The 27,583-nt window shown below is 52.1% G+C and overlaps 1 protein-coding gene across 1 annotated transcript in view; it reads right to left on the minus strand.

Annotated features, from left to right (window-relative positions):
• The window catches only part of MAP6 (microtubule associated protein 6), a 49,586-nt gene that overhangs the window by 15,701 nt on the left and 6,302 nt on the right, over positions 1–27,583 (minus strand). The window lies entirely within an intron of this gene.

Here is a 27,583-nt window from a genome sequence, read left to right on the forward strand (position 1 = left end):
ATCCTGGACTGTGCAGAAACGGATAGAATTTATCATGGAAGGTGAAGGAAGATACTGACTTCTATCAAACTTAGGAATCTTTTTATTATTGGCTAGAGAAATGGGACTTCGCATAGACTTAAATATGCTTTTAAGTTATCATAAATGGAAAAAGAAGGGTGTGGGGGCTGACCAAGCGGGCTTGATGTTTTTGATGTCTGTAGTTTTCTTTTCTTTTTAGGATTATAACTGCTCAAATTAAACTTATTTGAAAAAAAGAAGAAAAGAAGATAAGGATAAAAGCAGATGCCAGTCTGCATGGCCCATGTATGTCTACCTGAACCTTAAGATCACCCACTGAGGTCCTTCTCTGGGAGCCACCTTTAAAAGGTGTAAGGAGGGTGGTCACTAGGAGAAGGGTCTTCTCGGTGGCTGTACCTCAAGCGAGGAACCAGCCCCCCAGAGAGGGACGCCTCCTGCTGAGCCTTTATGCTTTTGGGCAGCACGCTAAACCGTTCTATTTGCCCAGCATTTTAACTGCTACGTAAGCGGATTTTTGCAATTTTATACTTTACCTGTTGTTTGATTGCTGTGGATTGCCGGCTGTTTGCTGTTTATGCAATTATGCATTGCATTCTGGCTTAGGGCTGGTGCCTTATGGTTTCTATTATATCGTGGATATTATGTTGAACAGTTTTATATTGGGTTTTTGTTAAACTCTTAATGTAAACCATTTGGAGAGCCAGTTGGCTGGTGCCAGTGGTGCACAAAGGTTCAAATAAATAAATAAATAAGCAAGCAAGCTAATCTGTAGGCATAATCACAAATTCAGAAATAATTATTCCGATTTAGACCTCTCTCTCTCTCTCTCTCTCTCTCTCTCTCTCTTGATCCTGCCTTCCTTCCAACATTTATATACCACTCCATATTCCTGTATGGAGATTTTGGAGCAGTACAACATAAAAAAGAATAAACAAAGCATTAAAAACAGGATTTGTAAAATTGTATAGGTACAACTGTGGTGGTTAGATCCAGAAAGGCTTCCTGAAATTAATGTCTTTTCAGGGGGCACCGGAAGCAGCCGTGTGGCTGGGCACCAGACCTCCAGAGGCAGAGAGCTCCACAGAAAGGGGCCACCACACTGAAGTCTCTTCTCCGACTGGACTCCACTGAGGCCACATGGAACCACCAGGAGATGCCTTCTGAGGACTTCTGTGACCAGGCAGGTGAGTTGGGAGAAGGTTGTATCTGAACAGGCTGCTACCCTCCCCTCCTGCATCCCTTTATCTTTAAACTGGGGCTGGACTGAATGGCCCCTTGAATAGAGGAGATCTTCAGAGAGAGGACTGTCCGCTGTGAAGTAGGACACTTGGCCACCCTGCAAAGGATGACCAGCAGGCAGATCCTTGTAGCACCTGGTGGACATAGGACAGGAGTGGGGAGCACGGGTCCGGCTGGCATCTGTATGCCCCTGATTTCCTTGGGGGATGCACCAAGACCCCAATTCCTGCTCCCAATTTTTGCATTAGAAGCATTTTTGGATCTTCTGGCAGAGACCGAAGAAGCAAGTGGGAGCCATTACCTGCCGCAATCTTAATTTCATTGAAATCCTCTGAGCAGGTTGCCGGTCCTTGGCCGTGCTCACCTGCACAGTGAAAGCCAGTGTAATGTTGTGGTTAACATCCACATCCATGGAGCTCACTGGGGGACTTGGGGCCAGTCAAAGACTCCCAGCCTGGCCTACCTCACAGGGTTCTTGTTGTGAGGGGAATTATGTGAGCTGCCTTGAATGCCAAGGAAGGGCGAAGAGACCATGGTTCCCAATGCAGCACCCAAAAAGCCCGCAGGCAGTGTGTGGGAGAATGACCAGCTTCAGGCAACGTAACTCGCCACACCCAAGGCTTGTATATGGGTTAAGTATGATTTGCTGTTGAACCACGGGTTGCTGCTGCTCTGTAGGTTATGGCAGACATGTAGGCTGTCTGAACCCAACTACATTAACCTGCCATGGGCTGTTAACCACAAACACCTCTGCCAGGGCTTTGCTTTTCTGTCCCAGGGTGTGAAGGGTGCTGGGGTGCTTTGCAGATACCCTGGACTGACAGAAAGGGAAACCAAGGGGTCCTAGATCAGGTCAAACTACAAGCAAGAATGACAGAACTGAGGCTGTCGTACTTTGGACGCACATGAGAAGGCAAGATTCCCTGGAGACGACCGTCATGCTAGGAAATGTTGATGGCAGAGGAAAAAGGGGAAGGAGAGATGGGTTTTCTCCATAAAGGAAGCCACAGACTTGAATTCAGAACAGCTGATCAAGGATGGATAGGAAATGGGGGGGGGGGGCTTTCATTCGTAAGATTGCCATATGATGGAGAGGACTTGATGGGCACATAATCACATGGAGTGAGAACCACAACTGTGCTTCTTGGCATTAAGAGCTAAAAGATCAACCCATTTAACGGCTTCTGACAGATTACTCAGCACCAGCAAGTCAGCTAGAAGTACAGTGCCCCGAGGAATATCACAAATGCACAGAAATACTGGTGTGAAGAAGCAAATTCAAGCTTTCACTGTGGAAAAATAGAAAGACACTTGCAAGAGCCCAATTTTCATATTAAAGATCATGTTTCGAGTCACTGCTGAAACCGGCTGTGCGATTGTTTTTTGTCTCCCACTGATCTGAAAGTCAAAAGGGTGTTGTTTTTGTTTTAACAAGCGAGATGTAGGATTATGGAGTTTTTTGGTTCTCCTCTTTTATTTCCCCTGAAACCATCATAGTAGTTGGCAGAAATGCGTGTGATGATCGACAACCTGTTTGCATGTTCCCCCTTAAGACTGTCGCTTTATGGCAGGCAATGAGCTCTTTTCACCTGCGGCCGGTATTCCATTTTGGAGATGCTTTTGGGTACCACGTGCCAATGGCAGGCAAAGCGGAAAGCAGGTGGGGGGTGAAAAAAGACAGAGGGCGGGCTCAGAAGATCCAATATTTCAGTGTGAAATTCTTATTGCCTGTTAACTAATCCTTAGCAGAGGCATTTTGACCTTTTAAGACGGGGCAGGGACTGCTCAAAAGTCACCAAAGTACCAAACGGCTGGTAGTTGGGAGAAACGGAGGTGGGGTCAGGACAAAGGCCATGAGACTTCGAGGTTCTGCACCCACTCTCTGGCTCCAGTCACTCTGCTTTGAGCGCCTCCGAGCTGAGCTGGAGGACGCTTTCTGGAGAACCCCTTTCTGTACACCGTCTTGTTTCACTTGGCCTAATCAAGGCAATGTGTATTTTGGCATTTTCTGATGGCCAATGTGGCAACCTCTGCTTTTTGCATTTGATCTACTACTTCCAGGGATGGCTCTAAGTTTGGGACGAAGGGGCAGGAAATGTTCGTCTTTTTTCCAGCTGCTTTTGCAAAGAAATCCCCGGACACCCAGGCGCATTGCTCCAGGGCATGCCCAGCAGCTACACAGGATGGTCCCGGCAGAATAAGGAACGCCTGCTCTGCCCTTGGTCCCCCCAGTCTCCGTGAGCAGCAGCTGCCACTGCGAGATGCAAGCAACCCTGCCTTGATTCTGCCACTCTCAAGATGGCGGCTATCGCAGTTCCACGGGGTGCTCCCCAAAAATGCTTCCCTCCAAGCATCCATTCCCAGAACACTTTGGTTCTCCCTGTCCTAACAAAGGCAGCAGCTATGAGGTGGTGGAAAAGCCCAGACGGGGCCCAGGGTGCACCTGCCGCTGCTAGGATCGATTCTGGAGCTGGAAGGGATGGCATTCCAGAAAGCGGCCAAATCCCTGGTGGCCGGCCTGCCACGAGCACCGATCAATCACCAGCTTCTCTTTGTACTGACCTGGAACGGCACATCTAGGGGAAATGATCTGACCTCTGCTCGCTCGCGTACCAAACGGCTGCAGCCAAGTACCGCCGGCTGACACGCCATCAGTCATTTCCCGACGGATGCAGGAGCTCAGGGGCTCTGCCTGGTGCCCAGAAGCGGCTTCGCCACAAGGGCAGAACCGCAGCTTATCCTTTGGCATCACCATTTTGGCAATGGACTGGGAAGGACTAACCGATCCCACGCGCTCCATCCGGGCACCAAGGCCCTGCTTTTGGTTGGTGGTTCGCAGCCCCCCTTTGTCTTTAGCTAGGATTGCCCTACATTTTGAAGTTGCTTTTCCTTGTGCATTGAACTTTCCTGAGATTTCATTTTAATGAATAAAAGAAACCCCCTCCTTCCTCCACACTTGCACAATTGATGGGGCAAGACCCAGAAAGACAGCTCCCCATTTCCCATAATGCTTTCTGCTCCCCTTCCCTCTCCCGGTCACTGATGTGTCTCGAGTTCTGTGTTATATATTTTGATCCAGAGTGGTCCAACTTTTCATACCTCAAAGGCTGCATGTGAACTTTGACGGGGAACTCGGGGGTTGTGCAATGAATAAGGAATGAATATGGAATGAATTTTCCATATAGAAACATAGAACATAGAAACAGAGCGAGTCAGAAGGGGCCTCCCGGGCCATCTAATCTGACCTCCGGCACGAGCCGGCTCCACTCACGACATGCCCACCATGTGCATGTCCAGCCTGTCCTTGAACACCCGCACCGATGGGGCCTCAACCGCCTCCCGGGGAAGCCCATTCCACACCCTCGGGGTCCTGACTGTCAGGAAGTGCTTCCTGGCATCCAAATTGAACCTTGGCTCCCTGAGCTTTGCTCCGCTGGAGCACGTCCTGCCTTCCTCTGCAGGGAGAACAGGCCTCTGCCCACCTCCATGTGACACCCCCTCACATACCTGCATGTCGCCAACAGATCCCCTCTGAGTCTCCTCCAGGCTGAAGAGGCCCAGTTCCCTCAGTCTTGCCTCATACGGCATCCCCTGCAATCCAGCCACCAACCTTGTGGCCCTACACTGCACTGACTCCAACCTGGCTATATCCTTTCCGTAATGAGGGGCTCAAAACTGAGCACAATACCCCAGTTGCAGGCGCACCAGAGTCGTATAGAGTGGTAGTGATACCTCTCTCGACCCAGAAGCCACACTTCCGGCTATGCAACCAAGGGTGGCATTCGCCCTCTTGACCACCGCATCACACGGCTGGCTCACGTTCAGCCTGCAGTCAACCAGCACCCCGAGGTCCCTTTCACAAGTGCTGCTCTCCAGCCACTTGTCACCTAACCTGTACTTATGACATCTATTCCTATGCCCCAAGTGCAAGACCTTGCACTTTTCCACATTGAACGCCATCCTGTTGTCTCCTGCCCACTTCCATAGTCTGCCCGGATCCTTTTGGATCTGGAGAACCTGCTCCTCAGTTGTGGCCACTGCTCCAGTTTTAGTGTCGTCTGTAAATTTGATCAGCAAATTAAAATGCTCATATTTTTAATTTAATATATGCAATTAATATATTTAATTAGTCATTAAGCAAGGGAGAAAACCAGTATGAGCTCTCAGAGTTGCCCCGACATTGCTTTGTGGGCCTGTGATCTCTGCAGACAAACTTTTCCCAGCATGCCCTGCACTGGTGCGTGTCAGCAGGAGTGGGCGGGGCATGCTGGTGCCCGCTCTCGCGAGGCCGCCAGCCCATTCTGCTGCCTTCCCGAGACTCACGAGAGCTCACCACAATCACTGCCACTGCTGGGATCTGGACTGGCGGGAGGCACCAGGGGGCTCCGAGCAGAACAGGACCCCCAGAACAAGGCCCCCTGGGCCACACATGGCCTGCAGGCCGCGTGCAGGACCACCCTGTTTTAAAACATCAACAAAGATTCCTTCCCTGAGAGTACAGTCTAGTCTTGCGGAAGCATTTCGAACTTTCAGAACAGGGTGGGGGAATGCAAAAACTTGGAAGCCACCAAATCGTCCCAGCCGGACGAAAGGCGGCCGAGTCGAGGGAGGAGGGCCATGGCTGGGAGTGAGAGGGAGGGCGCTTGGGCGCTTGTTCTCAAGGGCTGCTGGCTGGTCTCGGGAAGAAGCAGAATCCGAAGGAGAAGGGGGGAAGGAGCAGGAGACGGGGGGAGATCTCCAGGTATCTCCAGGTGGGCAGGCAGTCCCTGGGAATAGCCAGGTGCCTGGCTGGTGGGAGGCGACCTGGAGCTGGGAGTTTCTCAGACACAGACCAGGTGGCCCCGGCTCTTGCCCCCATGGCACGTCGCCAGCAGAGGAGGGTGGCCCGATCAGAGGGCCAGAGGAGGCGTGCTCACTTTCAGGAGGCCCCTCCTGAAGGGATGAGCTCAGGCATGCTCAGAAGGAGAGTTCCTGGAGGTGAATACTAGATTGGCTTTAATAAACTACAGAGGTTCATTCTGGGCGATTTGTGCTTTTGCGTCAATAGAGGACACTTTGCAAGGAAACTGGTTTGTGGTTTTTGAATGTCTGAGGGAGGATCTCTGGCTCGCAAGAGCCGTGGCCTTCCAGAGAACATCGGAGGGCTAGATTGTGGTGCAAGGTGGGCAGGGTTTGGTCCACAAGCCAGAGGTTCTGCATTCCTTAACTGAAGATGGAGTGAGTTCCTCTTGAGAGGACTCTTCCTGCTACCTGGACTCTGGTCCTCTTTGTTGGGCTTCTCCTCATGCTTAGCCCTCATTACCAATGAGCCAAGCTGGGAGGAAGCCCGTGGATACTCATGGAACTCTGAATGCGCGACCTGCAACCTTCCTCTGCAGAACATACCACACGAATGACGGGGTGGTTTGCGCGTTTGTGCATGCGCGTGTACGTGCTGGGGACCAGTATAAAGACAACCTATTGCTCCGCAGCAACTTGGCGCTTCACTTGTGAAAGGGAAGCACAGAGCTTCCAAATGAATTAAAAAACGAACTAACGAGCTTCTTTTCGGGCTGATTGATCAGCTTTGTAAACCGCGTGCATGACAGCAGCCGACGGGTCATCCAACTCAGTGCCCTTCCCCAGGGCAGCAACCCACTCATTAATTAAAATCTAGCAGGTCATTAATATTCAACACACACTCTAGACCCATGGCAAGCAGCTTGTTAATTGCTGACGACCATGTCTGGGAACACCCAGAGCTGAGGCGCTGCAGCTCATTTTCAAACTGTCTGTGTGCAAAAGCAAGCTTGGCTTGGCTTAATGGAACAGGCTAACTCGAGCGCTGGATCGGAGAGATCTGCAAAAAAGAAGCAGGGTCCGGTTCAGCAGCCTGAAGCCCAGCTGCACAAATAGCTGCTTTGATCTCTGGTCCAGGCAACCAGGGCTATGTCCTGTTTCCAATGTGGGATTTGCCCCTGTGCAAGGAGAAGGACTGCAGCTGAAACCTGCAGACACTTACTGGGGAGCAATCCCCATTTCAATCAGTGGGATTGATTTCTGAATAGATATACATAGGATGGCACTTCTGATTTGCAAGATGTATGCCCCAGTCTATGATGAAATATATCCAGGCAGCTTGCAAGCGCTGGAGCAAGGGTAAAATTTGAGGTGCAAATGCTCACCATGGTTATTCTTGAAGCTGCATTCCCGGAATAACACTGAAAATGCCGGCAGTTGTTTTGGGCTGTATCAAGAAACCGGTTCTTGGAGCGTTTGGCTCCACCAGGATCCAATCTTTTACAAAGTGATTGCATCTTAACCAGCCATTCAAGAGGAAGCCACCTCCAAATACTTTGAGGCCACCCCAAAATACTCTTCCAACAGGAAGGTGTTGTTGCTACATGCCATCAAGTCATCTCTGACTTAGGCGACTATATGAATATGAATCGACCATATGGTTTTAAATGTAGGGTTTTAATGGTGGTGGTGGTTTCTTTTTGATATGGTATTTTTTTCTTCCACATGTTTATATTGTGACACATTTTAGATGCTCTTGCAATGCATTGTTAAACTGCCCAGACAGCTTCAGCTGTTGGGTAGCGCAGAAATAAATAGATAAAATGCAACATGGCTTCCAAAAGGGCAAAAGCGATTTCACGTTGCATTAACAGAAGTGTCCCTTTCCAACTCATATAAAGTTCCAGATCTCAGTCAGCACCGGATAGGCCTCATCTGGTGTTCTGGGGCCAGTTCTGGGCACCAGAGTTTGGGAAAGATGCGGACAAGCTGGAAAAGGTTCTGAGGAGGGCAACAGGGAAGATGCGGGGCCTGGAAACGAATCCCTGCGAGGGGAGATGGAAAGACCTGGGTATGCTCAGCCCCAGGAAGAGAAGCCAGAGGGGAGACAGGACAGCCCTCTACAAGTCCCTGAAAGGCTGTCCCAAAGAGGAAGGCCAGGATCTCTTTTTGATCATCCCAGAGTGCTGGACCTAGAATAATGGGCTCACCTTACAGGAAGCCAGATTCTGGCTGGACATCAGGGAGAAATTCCTGGCCATTACAGTTGTTCGGCAGTGGAGCCCAAGACCTGGGGAGGCGGTGGGCTCTCCCACACTGGAGGCATTCAACAGGCACCCGGGCAGCCCTCTGAGGTGGATGCCTGGAGTCCTGCATTGAGCAGCGGTTGGACCCCGACGGTCCTCTGCCCCCTTCCAGCTCTCTCCTGTTTGAAGATCCTATGATGCACAAGATGTTGGGGACCTGAAGAAACACCACAAGGGGCCTTTTGGGGCCTTCCTCCAGTGTCGCTCAGAAGGCAACGAGGAAGAAAGGACTGTCTCCGCCTGTGGACTAGGGATGTGCCAGGAGTCTCTCTGGGGTTGGAGCTTTTCCAGAGGCGACTTCCTGGTGAGCATGCTGGGAACTGAGCCGCATGCCCTGTGCAAACCACAGGTGCTCAGGCACCTGGTGCTCAGACCTTGCGCCAAAGGCGGCGGCTGGCAGGGCGCTTGGTTGCAAGGGGCCTGCCCGGAAGGAGACTCTCTCCGAGTGCCTAGCAGCTCCTCATGAGTTAACCCACGAGCCCCCAGAATGACAACAGCAGACTATTCCCACTGGCACCCAGAGACGCCCACTTGCCTGGACCCAATGCGAGGAGGAGCAAAAGAGGCCAGGTGGAGTGGAAAGAGGCGTGCAGTTCATGCACGCCCCCATTACAAGCACCATCTCACGTGCTGCGTAAAAGGCACGTGAATAATGTTGCTAGTCATCATGAGGTGCTAAACACACAGAGTTCCACAACTGGGGTGAGACCAACCATCGGAATTTGGAGTCCCTGTCACAGGGAGCCTGACTCAGCACCGCAAGTTACACTTTGTGTAGTTGCCTGTTGATCGTGCAGTTGTGTTTGTTACAGGCGATTGGCGCCCTCTTATACCCAGCCATCATTTGCACCATTATGGTAACAATTACGGGTGTGCCCTCAATGCAGCTGGTTGCCCCACAGAGGATATCTGGGCAGGATTCCAGCCCTCTCACGTTAGACCAGAGGCCGCCAAGTCCAGCATCCTGTTCCCACAGGGGCCAACCAGACGTCCAGCTGGGGAACCCACACGAGCCATGGCACCATCCTGCCCATGTGCCCCAGCAACTAGCAGTAGGAGCTACTCTGCCTCTGATGTCCGAGGCAGCACAGAGCCATCGGAACCAGTCACCACCAACGGGCTTCTTCTCCATGAATTTTTCCAACCATCTTCGAAGGCTGTCCAAGTTCATGACTGTGGGATAGAGAACTGGAAGTGTGATACCTGATACCTGAAGGAGCATCTCCTTCCTTATATGCCCTCACGCCCCTCAAGATCTGCGGGAGAAGCCCTGCTCCGGGAACCCTCTCCAAGAGAGGAAAAAAGGTCATCGACTCGGAGCAGGGCCTTCTCTGTGGTGGTGCCCAGGCTCTGGAACACGCTCCCCAGAGAGGTACACCTGGCACCACCTTTATACTCTTTTTGGCACCAGGCCAAAACCATTTTATTTAAACAGTATTTTAAACTCTAATCGTTTTTTTAGTTTCGTCGCTTTGTTTGGTTTATTGTTTTGTTGTTTTATTATTGATATTGTTGTTTAACTGTCCTTTTAAAAATGGTAAGCTGTCCTGAGATCTTGTATAATAGGACTGCATACAAAAGCTTTAAATAGCTAGAGAGATAGAGAGATAGCATTCTCTTTTCTCCTGCCAATTAACTTCACTGGACAACCCTGGAATAGATTAATTGCAAGGGGGGGGGAGCCCCCATCCACTTTCCCTGCCCCACATCACGTTCTGCAAACCTTTGCCGTGTCTCCTCTACTGCTGCTCCCTCGGAGTAAGAAAACCAACAAATGGGGCACCTTTTCATTCTATGGCGCTTGCTCGAGTAGCCCCTCGATCATTCCGGCTTCTCCTTTCTGCAATTTTCCCAGCTTCCCAATATCCTTTGTGAGGCGCAGTGACCAGAACTCCAGTGTGTGGCATTCCAAGGGTGGCCACCCCACAGATGCATGCAAGGTTACTCGGCGGACTTGTTTCCAGCCCTCGCCTGCCGCCCCAACGTGGAATTTGCCCTTTTTCACTGCCCCGTGCACTGGGTTGAGCTTTGCATCAAGCGGTCCACCCTGCACACCGCAGGACCCCTTTCCTGATCATTCGCTGCTCACTGAGATCCCAACAGCATCTGTGTGAAACTATATATGTATAAATTTTAACGCCAGGGTGAACCAACTTAAATCTGCTTATGCTGAGTTTGTTCTGCCATTTTGATGCTCGTCTTCCTCCATCTGAAGAGATTCTTTCGGAGCTCTTTGAAATCCCTTTCAAAAATTAGATGTTCTCACCAACTGAGGACTTTCTTGCTCGTCTCTAGCACCAGATCATGCATGAACACAATTAAAAAGCAGCAGTCCTAGGAGAGACCCCAGGGATTTATCGATTGTTTGTTTATTTATAACCAGCAGAGGACTGGCATTATATGTGAAAACCGGCTGGTCCCCATTAACATCCTGGCTGCTCTATCCTGAACCAACTGAAGTATTCGGACCATCCTCAAGGGCAGCCCCACCTTACAGTAATCCAACTGCCAGGGATGCCCACGGCTTGCATCCCTGCCCTGAAACAGCTCATCGCTTCCTGTTTCCTGATGGGTTTCAGGGGAGGCTGATAGTCCAATGCTAGAGGGGAAGTGTAGCCACTCTGGGCTTTAGCCTGAACTTGGAAGGCACCGCCCCTGGTATTGAGCCCTAGCTATGGAAACCTCTCCAGCACCATGGAGAGCTCCCGAGTCCAAACTGCAGGGCCTGGGGTGCCTTTGAGCTGTTCCCAGTGCATAAAAGGGCCTCTTCTTTCGTCCCCTGCCCACCAGGCATGGTCAGAAGAAGCAATTCCTCTCTAGGGCAAGGGCGCAGGGTGTGCTGTGAGCACTCTCTCACTTCCGCTGGAGAGAGCAAGCCCTTCAACCCGGAGGGTTGGACCAAGGGTCCAGCTCAAGCAAAGATCACAGTTGTTTTGGGGTGAGGCGAATAACCTCCGGAGGTAAGAGGGGAGTCAAGTTTGGGAGTTGGGAATGTTCCACTGGGCGGTGTCCAGAGATGCTCCAGGGTACGTACTTTTAAACTTTTCTTCCTAGCATAAAGGCAAAAGCTGAGTCACTATGGTTAAAGAAAAGGGCATTGTAGAATTGGAACATGTGCCAAAGAGAAACTAAAATGATTAGGGAGATGGAGCAGTTTCTGTGTAAGGAAAGGGTAGATCAGCTGGGATTATTTAGTTGGGAATGAAAAAAACCAAGGGAGGGAAAGCACGATACAGGGGTATAAAATGATGCCTGCTGTGGAGCGGGAGGCATTTTTCCCATTTCCCATAGTCTGGGAACCCAACAGGGTCATCCCACGAAGCCGATGGGGGGGAGGTTTAGTCAGCGCAGACAAAAACTATGGTGCTCACTTCCACAGATGTAGTGACAGCCACCGTTATGGCAGCTTTCAAAGGGGATTGGACAAATCCACTGAAGAGGAGGCTTTCCAAGGCTACTAGTCCTGATGGTTATATCCTTCCTTCCGTGTCAGAGGAAGAAGGCCCATTTGCACCAGCTGAAGGCTCCAGCACTCAGGGCCGGCTTGCAGGCAGTTTCCCCTGGGCGGCCGGCTGGTCACGGTGTGAACAGCGCACTGGACTAGAGGGACCTGGTTCTGATCCTCAGGGCAATTCTGATGGTCTCACCGTGGCCATCTGTGCTTGGGGGCCCTGCTGGACCAGACCTGGGGTCCACTGAGGCACCCCTTAAAAGTAGGGGCTCGCAGTGTCCCTGCGAATGGCGCTCGTGTTGCTCCCAGGGGTGTTTCTGAGCTCCATTTTCCAAGTGCGCCTCGGTGGAGCTCCCTAGTTATACTTTGCACTGGGCAAGGTACCTCTTGACTCTGTGCAAGGAAGGCAAGGGCGAGAGAGAGAGAGATCATCCCCTGAAAGCAACAGGACAGAAGGGAGCAGAGTTGGAAGAGGACTGCGGGGCAACCGAGTCCAAACCCCCTGCTTTGCTTCCACGTGAGGTCCCCCATCCATCTGTAGGCCCCGGCCTTTGCAGCTTAGCAAAGGTGACTCAGCATCGGGCTCGAAATAAGCCATGCCAGCAGGTAAAACTATAATTGCTCCCAATTGAATGTTATTTGGCAGTCACTTCATCCCACCTTTGTCTGGAAAGGCAGGGCTGAGCAAGCGCAGGGAGACTTGTGCCCAGGCGCCACAGTCCATGGTGATCAGGCACGAATCAGTCGGAAGGAACGAGAGGAGGGCGTTTTGCCCCATATTCACTGCCCTTTCCCTAATTATCCCAGAAAAGTGGCTCTTCTTTTTCTGCGGCCTGCAAAAGAAGCTGGGAATTCCAGCCCAGCACTGGTCTCAGGACGCTCAAAGCTAACATTTGGCTCATGCGTAACCAAGACGAGTTGATTGCCACGAAAGTCCGAAAATGAGACTTTGTGTTGCATCTTTCCCTTGAAATGGGGTAAGAAGGCTGGAATTGTGACCCAGGTGGGTCAGACAGTTCCTGACAACCCAGAAAGCGGAAAACTGGGACCTACGTAGCTCCAGACACTGTAATTCCTTTAAAAATCTGACGGCACGTGCAGCAGGAACCTTGCTGACGTTAAGTGGGTCTGGTTTGGTTGGCATTCATCCCCTAAAACCAGTCAGAGAAGAAAGACCGGAAAAAGGCAGGGTGCAGGCATAATTACTAATCAATACGTGTGGTGTTCAAATAGCCTTGTATATATTCAAAACATAGAATCCTATTGATGGAAGAACTTATATGCACTGTCCCTGAACATATTCTGGTTGCAGAATTTGGGCTGCAATGCAAAACTTGCTATCCTTTCACCAAAAGGGAATGCATGCTTACATGCACAATCATGCACACACCCAAGATTTTGCTGTAATTGTGCAGCTGACACCTCAGAAAAGCACTCCGAGACTGCAAAGTACCCCTCCTCCTTCTCCCTCCTACTACATTTCTATACTGCCTGTAGCTGAGGCCGGCTGGCTGGCCAGTACACACCATTTACGTCACCCATCCAGTTTCAGCCAGGCCCGACCTTGCTTAGCTTCCAAAATTAGACTCTTTGCTTTACACGGATGTTTATACATGCTAATTTGAGCCTCCCAGATTATGTGTCGCTGAACTGTGGATTATTGTTGAATCCTAGATTGTCATTATGTGCAAATGATGCCCAATGGTTTAATTAGGGTTTACGGCTTATCACTGGGTTGTGAACTGTGGTTTGCCTGCAGTTAACAACCTACAGTTAAACCATTGATATTCAACAGCACCCCTTCCACAACCTGTACTCGGCGTTGTTACCACATGCAAACCAAATCTTCACATTTTGCTTCTGAGTGATTTTAAGGCTGTTTTCTACACACGGATGGATATTCCATGGGGAAAGAGGGCTGAAAACCTATTTCGCCCTGAGCTAAGCAGCTCCGCACACACCTGGGTCCCCTCCGCGAAGTCTCAGGGGAGTCTGGAAGGAGGCACGGGGCAGCAGATGCCCTGGCTGGGGGGACTCCTTTCTAATTAGCCCCCCCCACTACAAAAAGGCTGAGAGGGGAAGCAGCAGGGAATGGCCAGTGCCAGCCTCACAGGTGGTGCCTGAGCGACGGACGTGGTCACAACCACAACAAAGCATTAGTGTCAACTTGCATTTCCAAGCCTGTGTGACATGAAGCTTTCACAACGCCCCTCTTAAAAATGGATAGTCACTGAGGTTGCTTTTTGAGAGTCTTCCCAGACCAGCATCTGCGCTATATTTTTGTGTGCTGGTGCAGAAAAAGGAGAATCATTGCTTCTTCACTGATTATGCGTGGCCCTGTGATGATTTTCTTGAAGTAAACAAGAAAGCATAAAACAGAAATGCAAAAATGGCACTATTTCACTTCGGCAACTGCTTTCCCCTGATGCTGCTTCCATGTGCTGGCAAACTATTCTGCTCTCACAAACCATCATTTGCCGGTTGCAACGTACCAGTAAACTATGGTAGCACATAAGCACAGGGCTAATTCATGTCACACTAAACTACAGACTGGCCTTATATACCAGAAATGCTGGCGATCTTTTTTGTCAGGGGGTTCTTCATCCACTGGGGCTTTTATTGTGTATTATAGGCGCTATCCAAGTTTCTGATTCCACCCCTCAGAAGAGGATCACCACCATGGATAGATCCTATAATGCTGAGAATAAAAGCCACAGCGGATAAGGAGTTAGCCGGCTCCCCGCCTAAGCATGAACTGATCCAATGCCTGCCTTCAGAAGCAATGCCCATTCGCCTTTCCTCCCTTGGTGCAGCTACGAGGTTGGAAACTACGGCTTCTGTTTCTGATGATTTGCCATTTAGCAAGCAGTCTGACCCACAAACTGTGGCTAACCTAAACCATAGTTGGGAAAAACAAGCCAGCTTCATAAACTATGGTTTGAAGCTGGCTCATTTCCATGAAGCATGGTTGAGATTAACCACCGTTTCTCTAGGTTCAGATGTTGTTAATCTAAAATGGATGCAGATGCTTCCATAACTTGCTCAGAGAGAAGCCGGAATGGGGGCCGAAAGCCCTGGATCATTCTAGAAAGCAGGTGAGTTTAAAGCACACATTCAAGGACAGAAAGGGTGTGCCTGGAGGAATTGGAACGGGAAAGCAAGCCAGCCATCACTGAAGCCAGTATGCTCAACCTCGGGAGGCCCCCAGAGCCACGTTCCATTTCAGAGCGGCCCTCGGAGGCCACCGTCCGGGGTGGGAGGGGCCAAAGGAGAAAGGGGCGGGGCCAAAAGAGCCGCATAGGATGCTGAAAGCTCTTCCTGCTGGTAACTAAACACCAGGAAGGCATTTCAGTCTTTAGAGTGGGAGAAAAACTGCACAGATGCTGGAAAGCCACCGAAGGTTCAGGGATTTGGGGAAAGGAACCCTAAAGAACCTTGGAGGGCTAGGCTGGGCCTTGAGGTTCAGCACCCTTGCTTTACACCAAATGCCATTTTTGTCATAAAAGCAGATTTTGGAAGAGGCTGTGCTGTTGTTCTCTCCGTTGCTTTGGTTCATTGTGCGTTCACCATTTCAGTCTGGAATATTTATACAGGGATAAAATGGAGTGGAGGAGGACTCTGAAAGCTGTCTTGAGATCCTCACAAGGGAAACAAAGGAGGGATATAAATGCAATGCTGTTTTTTATCACCATCACCAACTTATAATCACTATTAATTCAGAAAAAAACCCTTTCTTCCAAAAAGGGACCTCTGGGAATTTCCTTAAGTATGGGCAACCTACCTGGTGCACTCCAGATCTTTTGGACTGCCACTCCCATCAGCCCCAGCCACTGTGGTCAGTAAACTGTGTCCAGAGAAGGGCAACCAGGTGAAGGGGCTGGAAAATATGTCCCACAAGGAACGGCTGAAAGAGCTGGATCTGGTCAGTTTGAGGAGAGAGGACTCGGGGAGGCCCCCAAATAGCTGAGAGGCTGCCCTGCGGAACATGGTGCAGGGCTGATTTCTGCGCTAACGAGGGCAAGATGAAGACCAGCACTGCCGGCCATTTCAAGTGGCTCTTGGCAATGTCTGCATGTTTTCTGTTTGCAGGATGCGGCTTTTATCGGGCCTTTGCTTAGGAGCCGATCTTTGTAAAGCCCCTGGGCATCGACCACTGGATGGCAGAGAAACGGAATCAAAGAAATGGAATGGGTGGAAATTGCAGGCGTGCAGACTTGGGCCAAAGTTGAGGGCTTCCTCCCCTAACCTGCCCATTGCCCAGCTGGCCAGGGGATGGTGGGAGCTGGAGTTCCATACGTCTGGCTGAGGAGCCATGTCCTAACGGAGACGGCCCCTCTGTGCTGGGGAAGATGGATGCAGGCGGTCACGGGGCCTCTCTTGCTGGAGATATTGGAGCAGAGGCCGGACAGCCCTCTTGCGGAAAAGCTTCGGCCGCAGCCTGCCTTATGCAGGGACTCGGGCCGAGCCGGCTCTCCGAAATCCCTTCCAGCTGTGATGCTATCAAAATAAATGCAAAGAGGCATGACCAATAAGAATGGGCCAGGCCGACAGCCCACCCTGCCCTGCCCCCTGTTTCCAGCAGTGGCTGGCCAGATGCTATTAAGAAACTCATGAGGACAGCAGAAGGGCAACATGCTGCTTGCCAGCAACTGACATCCAGAGGTGCACTGCCACTGATGCTGGAGGTTCTATACAACCATCGGGGCTTCTAGCTTCAGTTAATCTGCTTCAAACCTTTTGAGATTAGTGGCTGTCACTACAAAATCCACACACGTGTCTCTGCGTTCATCTGCTGGACAAAGAGAGCAGAACTGAGCCTGTTCACGGACAGCCAGACACTTCCTGGCTTCCCAGCTTTTCTGCAATTTTCTCCCCCATTCTGGAAGGCTGAGATGCTCTTCTAAGGCTGCATTACTGGTAGTCAAAGTTTAGAGCTGCCATGCACTGCTGGTTCTGGCCTCTTCAGCGCTTTGCCCCCTGCAAAGGGCATCTCCAGTGAGATCTGACCCTCCCGCACCAAGTGATGGAGAATATGGCGTGCCTCAGGTCCCTCTGCAAAGCTGGGCTGGAAAGCAGATGCTCCGGGAGGGATGCCTGCTCTGCTTGCAACGGCACAGGGGCAGACCTGGGCTCTGTTGCACCTGGAGACATTTCTGCAGGGAGAAGCATCAAGACGGACGCCTGGCCTGCAGCTCATCAAATTTTCCAGGGAGGTGCTGAAATCAGCAGAGAACCTGCTGAGTTGCTACAATTGTCCTTTCTTGCTTTTGTAAATGTCACTTCATCAAACGCTGGCAGGCTGGTGAAGAAAAGGCTTGACGAGAGGGGCATGGCTCAGGCCAGAAGCGCACGCTCTCATCCAGATGGTCCCATCGCCACAGCCCCAAGGAGGGTCCAGAATGGCAAGCAGCTGTTAGGATCAGGGAATAGCAGACTTGGAAGGGGCCACGAAGGCCATCTAGTCCACCCCCTGCTCTTGCAGGGCACCAAGTCACACCACCCCACCCAGGTGGCTGCCCAGTTTCGCCCTGAATGTCCCCAGTGTGGGAGAGCCCCCACCTCTCCAGGCAGCAGGTTCCACTGCCGTCTTGCTCTGACAGTGAGGAAGCTCTTCCTGATGCCCAGCCTGAATCTGGGTTGTCACAGCTTGACTTGATTATTCCGTGTGCGACACTCTGGCATCAGCAGGAAGAGATCTTGACCTTCCTCTCTGTGACAGCCATTGAGGTCCTTATGGAGGGATCTCATGTCCCCCTCAGTCTTCTCTTCTCAAGGCTGAACATGCCCAGTTCTCTCAGTCTCTCCTCTTGGGCAGTGTTTCCAAATCCTGGATCATTTTTGTCACCCTCCGCTGGACCCTTTCTCATTTTTCTGTATCTTTCTTAAATCTCGGTCCCCAGAACCAGACACAGTCTTCCAGGTGAGGTCTGACTAGCGAGGAGTATAGAGGAACTACTACTTCTCACAATTTGGAAGTCATACTTCTGTTAATGCATCCCAAAATGGCATTTGCCCCTTTGGCAGCTAGGGGGCATTTCTAGGGGATCCATTTGCCAAGAGCAGGCCTTTGGGAAAATGAATGGGTCTTGGTTGGCCACTCGAGAGAAGCCAACCTGATTTACTTACATTATGACGGGGAACCACATATCATCGCTGGGAAAATGTCCTTCTCCCCAGTGAATGTGAGGAGATCACCTAAGCTCAGCAGGGGATTCTGCAGGAGGGAAGGGTGGTGGATGAAGCCGGCAGCCCTGCTAATGGAGCAGTGCTGGATCCCTGAGTCCTCGTCCCGCTGTGAAACTGCATATATGTGCAACAGGAAGCACTGTAAAATCACCATTTGAGCATTAAAAATTGCAATAATGCTCAGTGAAAAAATGAAGGCTGACTGGCTGAAAATACAGGGAGGGAAGGAGGGGTAAGTCCCACTCCCGAGTCAGCCCTTCGCATGGGCAGAGGCCTGTGGCACCTCCCAGGGCAGAGCCTGCCTTCTCTGTGCTTCTTGCAAACCTGCAGAGCTCCGGCGAAGGACGGTGCTTCCGGGGCTCCATCTTGGTCGCTGGAGGGGGACCAAGGGGGAGAGACCAGCCCCTGACAGGCCGGGACGTGTTCAGCGGCAGGAGGGCCGCCAGCACGGCCAGCCACGGCCACTTCTGACCACGGGTGCTGCCGGCCTGCCCGACACACCTGCCTGCCCACCTGGCTGGCCACCTGGCTGCTCTGCTGTGCTGGCGTCCTGCAGTCGTTCGCCAGGCCTGTCGAAGAGGCCATCAGCTGGGAACCGAGGCTGGAGCTAGCCGCTAGCCCAAGGGCCAGTTAGCTGGCCAGCCCACCCCTTGAAGCAGCAAGGCGAGCCCGGTGCAAGCCAGAGGAGCACATCCCTGCTCCGTTGCTCCCTGCCCGTGCTGGTATGCCCTGCACCTGAACTGCCAGGTAGCTCCTATCGGAAGCCCTGCCAGGCATTCGATCTCAGCCCTTTGGATTCAGCAATCAAAGTTAATTTGGAAACATGCAAGAATCGTGAAGCGGCTTGCAGAAACACTACTCCGCCTTACCGAGTGATTGTCCTTTAATCTGACAAGCTAAGCTCTTGGGAAGCTTACTTTAATCTCCAGTAATATTGTTTAGGAAGGCTCAGTGCGCGAAGAAAGCCAGCGGAGCTTTCACTGCAAGGGGGGAAACCAGAGCGCGTAACAGGCCTGGGGTGGAGCATTTCTAGCCCCAGATGTTTTCCCTTCTCGTCCGCCAGGGCTGGGCTGGGGAAGAGAATCCCACTGTTATGGGCCATCTGCTGTCTTGTGCCGTTTGCCGTCCCAATTTCTACCTCCACCCCAAATGCTGGCCAGCGCAGCTCCTTTCTCCACACAGTGTGGGAGAGGCAGCGAAGCTGCTGCAAAGAGGAAGAGGAGGGAGGCGCTGGTGCCCCGTGGAGTCTGAAAACCCCATTCAGAACGCCCTTGCGAGCAGCAAAGCCATTCACCAACGTGGATTCCGGGAGGGGGCTTATGTTTGCAGGAGTCTGAGAAAGATTGCTCTTTTCACATCCCAGAAGCTTGTAATTACACCTACTCCTTGGACTGCAGTGCCTGGGTGTTTGTTTGTTTGTTTGCGTGTTCTGCAAGCCACTGAAAAGTGATTTGTACCCCCGCACACCAGATCACACCAAGACTATTATTAATGCTTCCTCCACTGGGCCGAGAGCTCACGGTGCTGGTGGATTCATTCATTCATTCATTCACTCATTCATTCACTCATTCATCCATTCATTCAAAGAGTGATAACAGAGCCAGATCAAGCAGTAACTTTTTCTGTGAATAGCTGCTGAATGATCACTTCCTCTAGAAGTGGGCACCGGAGGCAAATGCCAACAGAGAGCGAGCCAACATGACACCGGTAAGAAACAGGAGGGAGGTCCCAAAATACAAAATTCCCTGGTAACTCATAAACCAACCCTATAAGACCTGAGCATGCGCAATACCCACAGAACGCTGAATGTTAAGGTGGGAAAGACAACCGGGCTCTGCGTACAGAAGGTTGCAGTAGGTAGATCTCTGCCTGACCAGACTCCGAGGCCTCTTCTCATCGTTCAAACAGAGAAACAGAGCGAGTCAAAAGGGGGCTCCTGGGTCATCTAGCCTGACCCCAGGCTCCAGACGGCTCCGCTCATGGCATGCCCACCATGTGCATGTCCAGCCTGTTCTTGAACACCCGCACCGATGGGGCCTCAATGACCTCCCGTGGAAGCCCATTCCACACCCTCGGGGTCCTGACTGTCAGGAAATGCTTCCTGGCGTCCAAATGGAACCTGGGTTCCCTGAGCTTGGCTCTGCTGGAGCGCGGCCTGCCTTCCTCTGCAGGGGAGAACAGGCCTCTGCCCACCTCCGTGTGACACCCCCTCACGTACCTGTATGTCGCCAACAGATCCCCTCTGAGTCTCCTCTTCTCCAGGCTGAAGAGGCCCAGTTCCCTCAGTCTCGCCTCATACGGCATCCCCTGCAATCCGGCCACCAACCTTGTGGCCCTTCGCTGCTCTGACTCCAACCTGGCTATATCCGTCCTGTAATGAGGGGCCCAAAACTGAACACAATACTCCAGTTGCGGGCGCACCAGAGTCGTGTAGAATGGCAGTAATCCCTCTCTCGATCTGGAAGCCACACTCCTGGCTATGCAACCAAGGGTGGCGTTCGCCCTCTTGGCCACCGCATCACACGGCTGGCTCATGTTCAGCCTGCAGTCAACCAGCACCCCGAGGTCCCTTTCACAAGTGCTGCTCTCCAGCCACTTGTCCCCGAACCTGCACTTATGACACCCATTCCTGTGCCCCAAGTGCAAGACCTTGCACGTTTCTGCATGGAAAGGAGAAAGCTCTTGTACTTCCGACCACTGTGCAAACACGGATGTTAGGAGGCCGTGTGAAGGTGAGAGCAAGCAGCTCTTTCCCACCAAAGTTTTTTTCTCCTTATCCACATGTAGGACAAGCAGCCGCAGACCTTGGAAGCTGCACCACCAGCATCCATTGGGAACTGGCCCATTTCAGCTCTATTATTTATTTATTTAAGCAACTTATATGCCGCCCCATTGCATGAGCAATACGATACTGTTCAGGCCTTCTAGAGGGCACCAAGTTGAGGAAGGTTGGACTGCTCCAACTGGGAGAGGCTCTGCAAGGGTTTATTTATTATAAAATTACTTAATTGATTAGATTTTTAGCCTGCGCCAGTGGCCACACTGCTCCAACTGGGTGGGTTACGCAGATAGAGCTTTGCTCACCTTCCGCTACCCAAGGACTCTTCCTGGAGGAGCCGGGGACAGACCCAGAGGCCTACCTGGCAGCACCCAGCACTCCTCACTCATCAGGATTTGCCGCTTGGGACCCCAGTCCTGAGAGCAGAGGAGCAACTCTCAGCCACCCGTCAGTAGCCCACAAAGGTGCCACATGGTTCCCCGAACCCTCTAGTCTCTTTCCATAGCCAAACATGCCATCAGCCCGAGGAACCTCTGTATCCAAGTTCCAGAGGGCAGCCAGACGATGCGCAAGGAAACCCCCCTTTTCAGCCTTCCTTCTGCCAAGAGCTCCTTCTCTCCGACAATGGGACTTGCTCCCTGGAAGAGCCATGGGCGACGCGGCTGCGCATGCCTGGCCCACGAGCACGCTTGCTCCCTGGCTTGTGTGCCTTGTGCAGGGGGAGGAAGCAGGGGCCAGGTCTTGGGCCCCTGGCCAGCTGCCTTCTGTGCCCCCCAGATTCAGTGCCCCGGAGCCCATGCCTGGAAGCAGGAGCAGCCGTTCCGGAAGCCCATGCGCATGAAGCTCGGGGTCAAGGGTCTGGAAAGCGGCCTTAGTGGGGAAACCGGGGGCGGGGAAGCGGGTGGCTCAAGGTCAGTGCAGAACCTCCAAGAAGACGGCCGGACGGAGGGAGACGCTGCGGAAGGAAAGGCAGGGGGCTGCAGGAACAGGTAGCGCCTCAGCGTCTTGCTGTGCAGCAGGAAAGCGAGGAGCGCTCGGCAACCGAGGTCTGGCCGCGGGGTTGCCCGGAAGGCCACCTCCTTCCACATGTCTCCACCCCATTTTGGGGCCACGGATTGTTTGGCGGGTGGGAGGGCGGCTGGTGGGTGGTTGATTTATCCAGGTATTTATAGGCCGCCTGTAACTGCTGAGGCCGTCCTAGGTGGCTGACGGTACATAAATGCATTAAAACAAAATAAAGCGCGTTAAAAACCGATTAACACACAACGAATTAAAACATCTATAGAAGTAACAGATGCGCCCGGGCTGAGATGCACCAAGGCTGGAAGTGGCAGAGTGGGAACAGGCTATGCAAAGGACGGGAGAGAAATGTTGTAAACAAACAAACAAACAGGGGGAAGGCCTTGTCAAGGATTTAGCAGAGCTCCGACCTTTAATACGGGGTATAATTGCTCCAGTCGGGAAGCTCCTCCAGGGGCAACATGGATGTTGGACGAAACGCGCTTTCCAGGTTATGGGGAGAGGAACAAAATGCTCAGGAGCTGACCTGGAGACCAGCCAGAAAATGCTAGTATTAAGGGAAAGTGAACTAGACGTGGTTCCTCAAGATGCTGGGGTCTGGAAAAGAGAACCCCCAAAGGGCAGACTCCAAATCCATAAACCACACGGTGCAGCCCCAGAATCCGTAAGCCCGTTCCTTAATCAGCAAAATGTGAAGAATGCACATCATGGGCGGTTTGGGCAGTCCCCGCAATCTTTTTCGCTGAATCGCCTTGCAGAACTGGCCGCCTTGGATTCTCGGGTGCTGAAGGGGACGTCTTTCCAAATGAAAATCGGAGCACTAGATTTTTACATCCCAAGCTGGAGGCCTGCGCCATGGCACCCTCTTTCGGAGCCCACCAGGCTCCCCGCTCCTCCTGGATTTTAATAAATTTTATTTTATTTTTATTTAATCAAAATTAATTCCTTAACTGGGATGCCTTGAATGGCCCCTTTCTTTGGGCTCAGAAGAGGAGTCAGGGGCACCATCTCTGCCTTTCCCTTTAGTTCTTGGCCAGCTTTTCATTTTCTTTCCCATCTTCCCAGATGAGTCCCAGTTTGCCTCTGGGAATGCCCAGGCCTTTGCTCCCCGCAGTAGCCATTTAGAGAACAGGCAAGCCGCACAGCCATGGCAGCCATTTTGTGAGAGCGCCCCAACCTTCTCCCAGCTTCCAATGAACCCACTGGCCCCAAATGATGTACTTTTATGCACCCCCGGAGGAGCTCCAGTCCCAAGTTTCTGTGTGAGTCACTGAACTGGGAATCCCTCTTCAGCAGGAACTGGCGCAGAGACACAACGGGCACCCTCCTTGCAAGGCACTTCTCGTGCCACATCTCCGAATGGGAAGGACTGAGCGATCCACCCCCTCCGACAGGCTGCCCCCGCCCCACCAGCTGGGAGGGGGAATTGCCAGAGCGGGCCATCCTAGAGAGCCCTCCTCCATGCCTGGGTATTTCAGGCACACCAGAGCTGTTCATTCTTTTATTTATTCGATTTCCCTCCCGCTTCTTTCTTACAGCAAACCCAAAACAGCTTGCATCCTCCTCCTCGTGCTGCCCTTAATCTTTCCTCCACAACAACCCTGTGAGGTACATTAGGCTGAGCGTCTGGGACCAGCTCAAAGTCACCCAGTCGGTTCCATGGCAGAATAGCTTTTATTTTATTCGGAGATTAGGAATTCCTGGATATGCAGCATCGTCCTGGACTATTCAACTTCGAACTTAGAAAACATATCAGCTTGCAGCTCTCAAAGGATCGCACTGTAATTAAATATAAACTAACATCCATCCTTCGTTAAAACTGCATGTAGAGCATTTATACCCTCCTTTTAAATAAATCAGTACTCTTTAAGTTGTAGGAGACCACTTTAGAAAATGCATCTAGATAAAGATGGAACAAACTGGGACTCCCTTGAAACAGTTGCTTTGAAAGGGCACTGCAAAGTTTCAAAGGGATCAGGGGCGTTTTGAAAAATTAAATACGTCTTCTAAAGGAGCATTAGATTCTCCCCCTCTTTTTGGAGTTTGGCAGCAAACCTCGGCACACTGATCTTCACGCTGCTCCTTTGGAAGTAAGGCTGCCAGAGGTGACAGAGTCATAGCAGAGTCGGAAGGGGCCAGAGGGCCTTGGGGGCCACCCTAACCCTAACCCTAACCCTGGGCTCCAAATTAATCCATCCCTCTCAGATGGCTGTCCAGTTGCATCTGCGATGCCTCCAGGCTGGGAAAAGGTGGAGAAGAATTTCCCCTTGACTTGGAAAGAAAACACACTCCGACTAGCAGGACTGGCTTCTATATCTGTGCGTTCATTTTGAAAGCAGTCCTTGCTAGTCTCGCTCCTTCCCCTTGGAACCGCTCCACTTGCAGACGCCTTGCATCAGACCTGAAATCCCAAAGGCCTTTTGTTGTGTCAAGTGCGAGTGCTTCCTGCAACGCGACATTTTGGGTGGGCATGAGTTTGCGGCTTGGACGCCTGGGCGCGCTTCTTCCTTCTGCACACGCAAAGCCGCCCACCGCAAGCCGCATCACGCCAAAGCGTCTGTCACCTCCGCTCTTTGGCCCCCGGCGGGTATGGGAGGGACACCACAGAAGCGCTGCAGCTTCTCCTGCTCTCCACAGACTCGCGGCTCAGCGTGGCACCCTCCTCTGGAGGAGACCCAGCAGCACGCAGCTGAGCCCCTGCTGTGCTCAGCACAGCGAGGCAACCGTGGTGGGCAAGGGTCCCCCTGGCTGGCTGAAGCCTCTTTCCCACCTGTGCCCGCCTGCCATGAGGAAGAGAAGCGGCTTCAGCGAGTGGGGATGTGGCTGGGGCCGTGCTGCCCCCACGGGGACTCGCAGAGGCATCCTCCTCACGAGGAGCCCTGACCAATGGGAGAGGGCTCGACAGGTGGTGCCACTCCAAGCCTCCAACAGCACCAGAAGTGGTGGCGTGCCCGTGCCTGGCAGCTGCGACCCACAAGCCCCAAGGGGGGCTTGCAGCTGTGGCGCACGGGGGAGGCCGGGGGTCCCGAGGACGGCCTCCACGGGGCGCCACTGGGGCGCTTTGAGGGACAGTCATCAGCACTCGCTCGCAGCCACTTTGCACGAGCGGCAAGCCTTCTGCCATCTTGCCAAGTGGCCGCAGGAGTTCCAGCGACCGCCGGTCTTGCTTCATCTCCTGGTTCAGAGGACACAGCAAGAGGGGTGCGGGGGGGGGGCTGTGGATCCCTAATGCAAGCGTGGCTGGCTGGGGGCACTTCACAGCCACAAAGATGCCGGTCCGGGGAAGCGTGCCCTGTCTGGACAACACCTAAGCCCCACGGGTATGCCGCCTCCGGGACTCGGCATAGCTGGCGAACGCCGCCACCTTGTCTTTCGTGAAAGCTCTCCAAGACATGTTCTGCAGTCCCAACTGGCTGACTGCGCTTTTGAGAGTCAGCCCAGCATCTCATGCAGGAAAAGCATGTTCCACCAAGACCCTGCCCAGCTTGGCCTAGGGATGACTCCCGGCACATCCAGTGGGACTTATTTATGTTTTATCGCGTGCTGGGGAGCTGACCCGGACAGCTTCCATCTTAGCACGAAACCAAAGCATTCTGCGGAGGAGCCTGGTTTTTCCTTCCCTTTCAACCCTGAAGCTGAGCAAGGCAGCTGCACAACTGTGAAGTGTGCCCTTGGCCACAAACAGCCGTGTACGCAATCGTGGCGTTGTGTTCCTGATGGCACCCGGGATGTATTTTGCACAAAGGAACCGACACAGTGACCTGATTTGGACTGCTGTGTCGGCAGATCGGCCACATAGCAATTGCCAAAAATGAAGGCATGCATGACTCCTCCAAAAAGAGGACACCACCCCCTCAGAAGCTGAACATCAGAGGCCACACATGCGCATAACGGTGCATGTGCAGGCAGGATGGGCACCAGCTGTGCTGTGCGCCGGATGTCCGGCTTCTGGTGGTGGATGGGTACAAAACACGACTTGTTCAGAACAGCTCCACTAACAGAGGAAGCCCTTCAAAGAGAGAACTGTCTTCTGTAAAAGAGGGCACATGCTGCCCCCTGTGCATGAACTGAGAGCCAGTCAAAGGCATAAGCAGGAGGGAAAGGCCAGGCCTCCCTTGGGTACTCTGGCCACATTAACTGAGCATCTTGCCTGGTCAGAATGAGACTCAGGGCTTACCCAACCCTGTGAGACACAGAGGTCTTTTGCACACACGACACAGGGAAGTCTGGGCTTGCTGCTGGAAGCCAGTGTGGTGTCGTGGTTAAGAGCACGGGACTGGGACTCAGGCGATCCAGGTTCGAGTCCCCGCTCGGCCATGGAGCCAACTGGGTGACTTTAGGCCAGTCACAGACTCTCAGCCAACCTACCTCACAGGGTTGTTGTGGGGATAAGATGGAGGAGGGGAATGATGTAAGCTGCCTTGAGCCCTTTGTAGGAAAAAGGCAGGATATAAATCGCAATATAAATAACTAAAGCCCCTTCCCAAGCAGCCAGGATGCACTTCAACTTCTGGAGAAGGGTGCACTGCAACTCCAGTCACCACCAGATTTAATAAACTTAGTCATTCCACTGCGCATGTTGCTAATTCTAGGAAATCAGCCTGGGCAGAAAAGCAACACTTATTTTTTTTAACCTCAGCATCTGCGGCTGCCTCGCGGTGGGTGGGGCAGGCCTGGTCCTCAGGTCCTCCTAGCCCTGCTCCGGCGGTGTGGGGTCTCTGGCAAAGAAGGGCCTTTCCTCTTCTAGAGACATCCTGGAACGAGCCTGGGTCCTTCTCCCGGCACAGCTGCGGCTCCACAGAGCAGCAAGGCCCATGTGGCTGCAGGGTTGCCTCTGAGGAAACTCGAGGGCAGCGGAGGAGCCAGCATGAAGCAGGGGCTAAAATGTCGGACTAGGACTCTGGAGAGCCGGGTTCAAGTCCCCCCTCAGCCATGAAGCTCTTGGGGTGATTTTGGGTTCGTCACTCCCTCTCAGCCTAACCTACTTCACAGGGTGGGGGTGAGGATAAAACGGGGAGCAGGAGAACCTTTTGAGCCACTTCGGGTTCCTTGCAAACAGCAAGGGGGGATCTAAACGCCGGTCAGCTGCTTTATTCTTTTTGGCATCAGGCGAAGACCTTTCTATTTTCCCGATATTTTAACCATGAATTGGTTTTATCCTTGTTTTTATCATTATTTATCAGATGCAGTGTGTTGTGTATTATTGTTATGGTTTGCTTTGTTCTTTGGCTTCTGTTCTCTGTAAGCCATCCAGAGACTTTTAGTAATGGGATGGCATAGAAAAACTTTCAATAAATACATAAGTAAGAGAAAGAGTTCTATAAAGGAGGCCCCAGACTTGAGTTTACAAAAGGTGAGCAGGACTGCCAAAGACAGGGCATGGTATCATTATATTAATTAGATATTAATAATTATATTAATTAATTGATATCTCTCCTATCTGGGTCTCAAGGTGGCTCATTTTGGAGGGTGCGCCTTCATGGGGACACTGTCAGTTGGAGATGACCTGACGGCAGGTCACAACAACAGAAAAAAAAGCAAGCTGAACATCTAAATCAACAAGCTGCAGGTGGGCCAAGTTCTCCTTCAGAAATCCCCCCGGGGGCCATTTTCCAGCAGCAGATGGGGCTGAAGACAAAAGACCAGATAACTTCATTTAAAGCTCTTCTTGCTAGTAATGGTGCTTCAAGAGTGGCATGCCAAGCCTTTAAAAGAATGAAAATGATTTTTTTTAAACTGCCCAAAGCTAGGAAGCACTGACCACTTGATGGCTGGGGGAGAGATGGCAGTGGCAGGCAAGGG

Source organism: Varanus komodoensis, unplaced genomic scaffold, assembly GCF_004798865.1.
Source record: "Varanus komodoensis strain SLA01 unplaced genomic scaffold, ASM479886v1 scaffold63, whole genome shotgun sequence".
NCBI classification, from domain to species: Eukaryota; Metazoa; Chordata; class Lepidosauria; order Squamata; family Varanidae; genus Varanus; species Varanus komodoensis.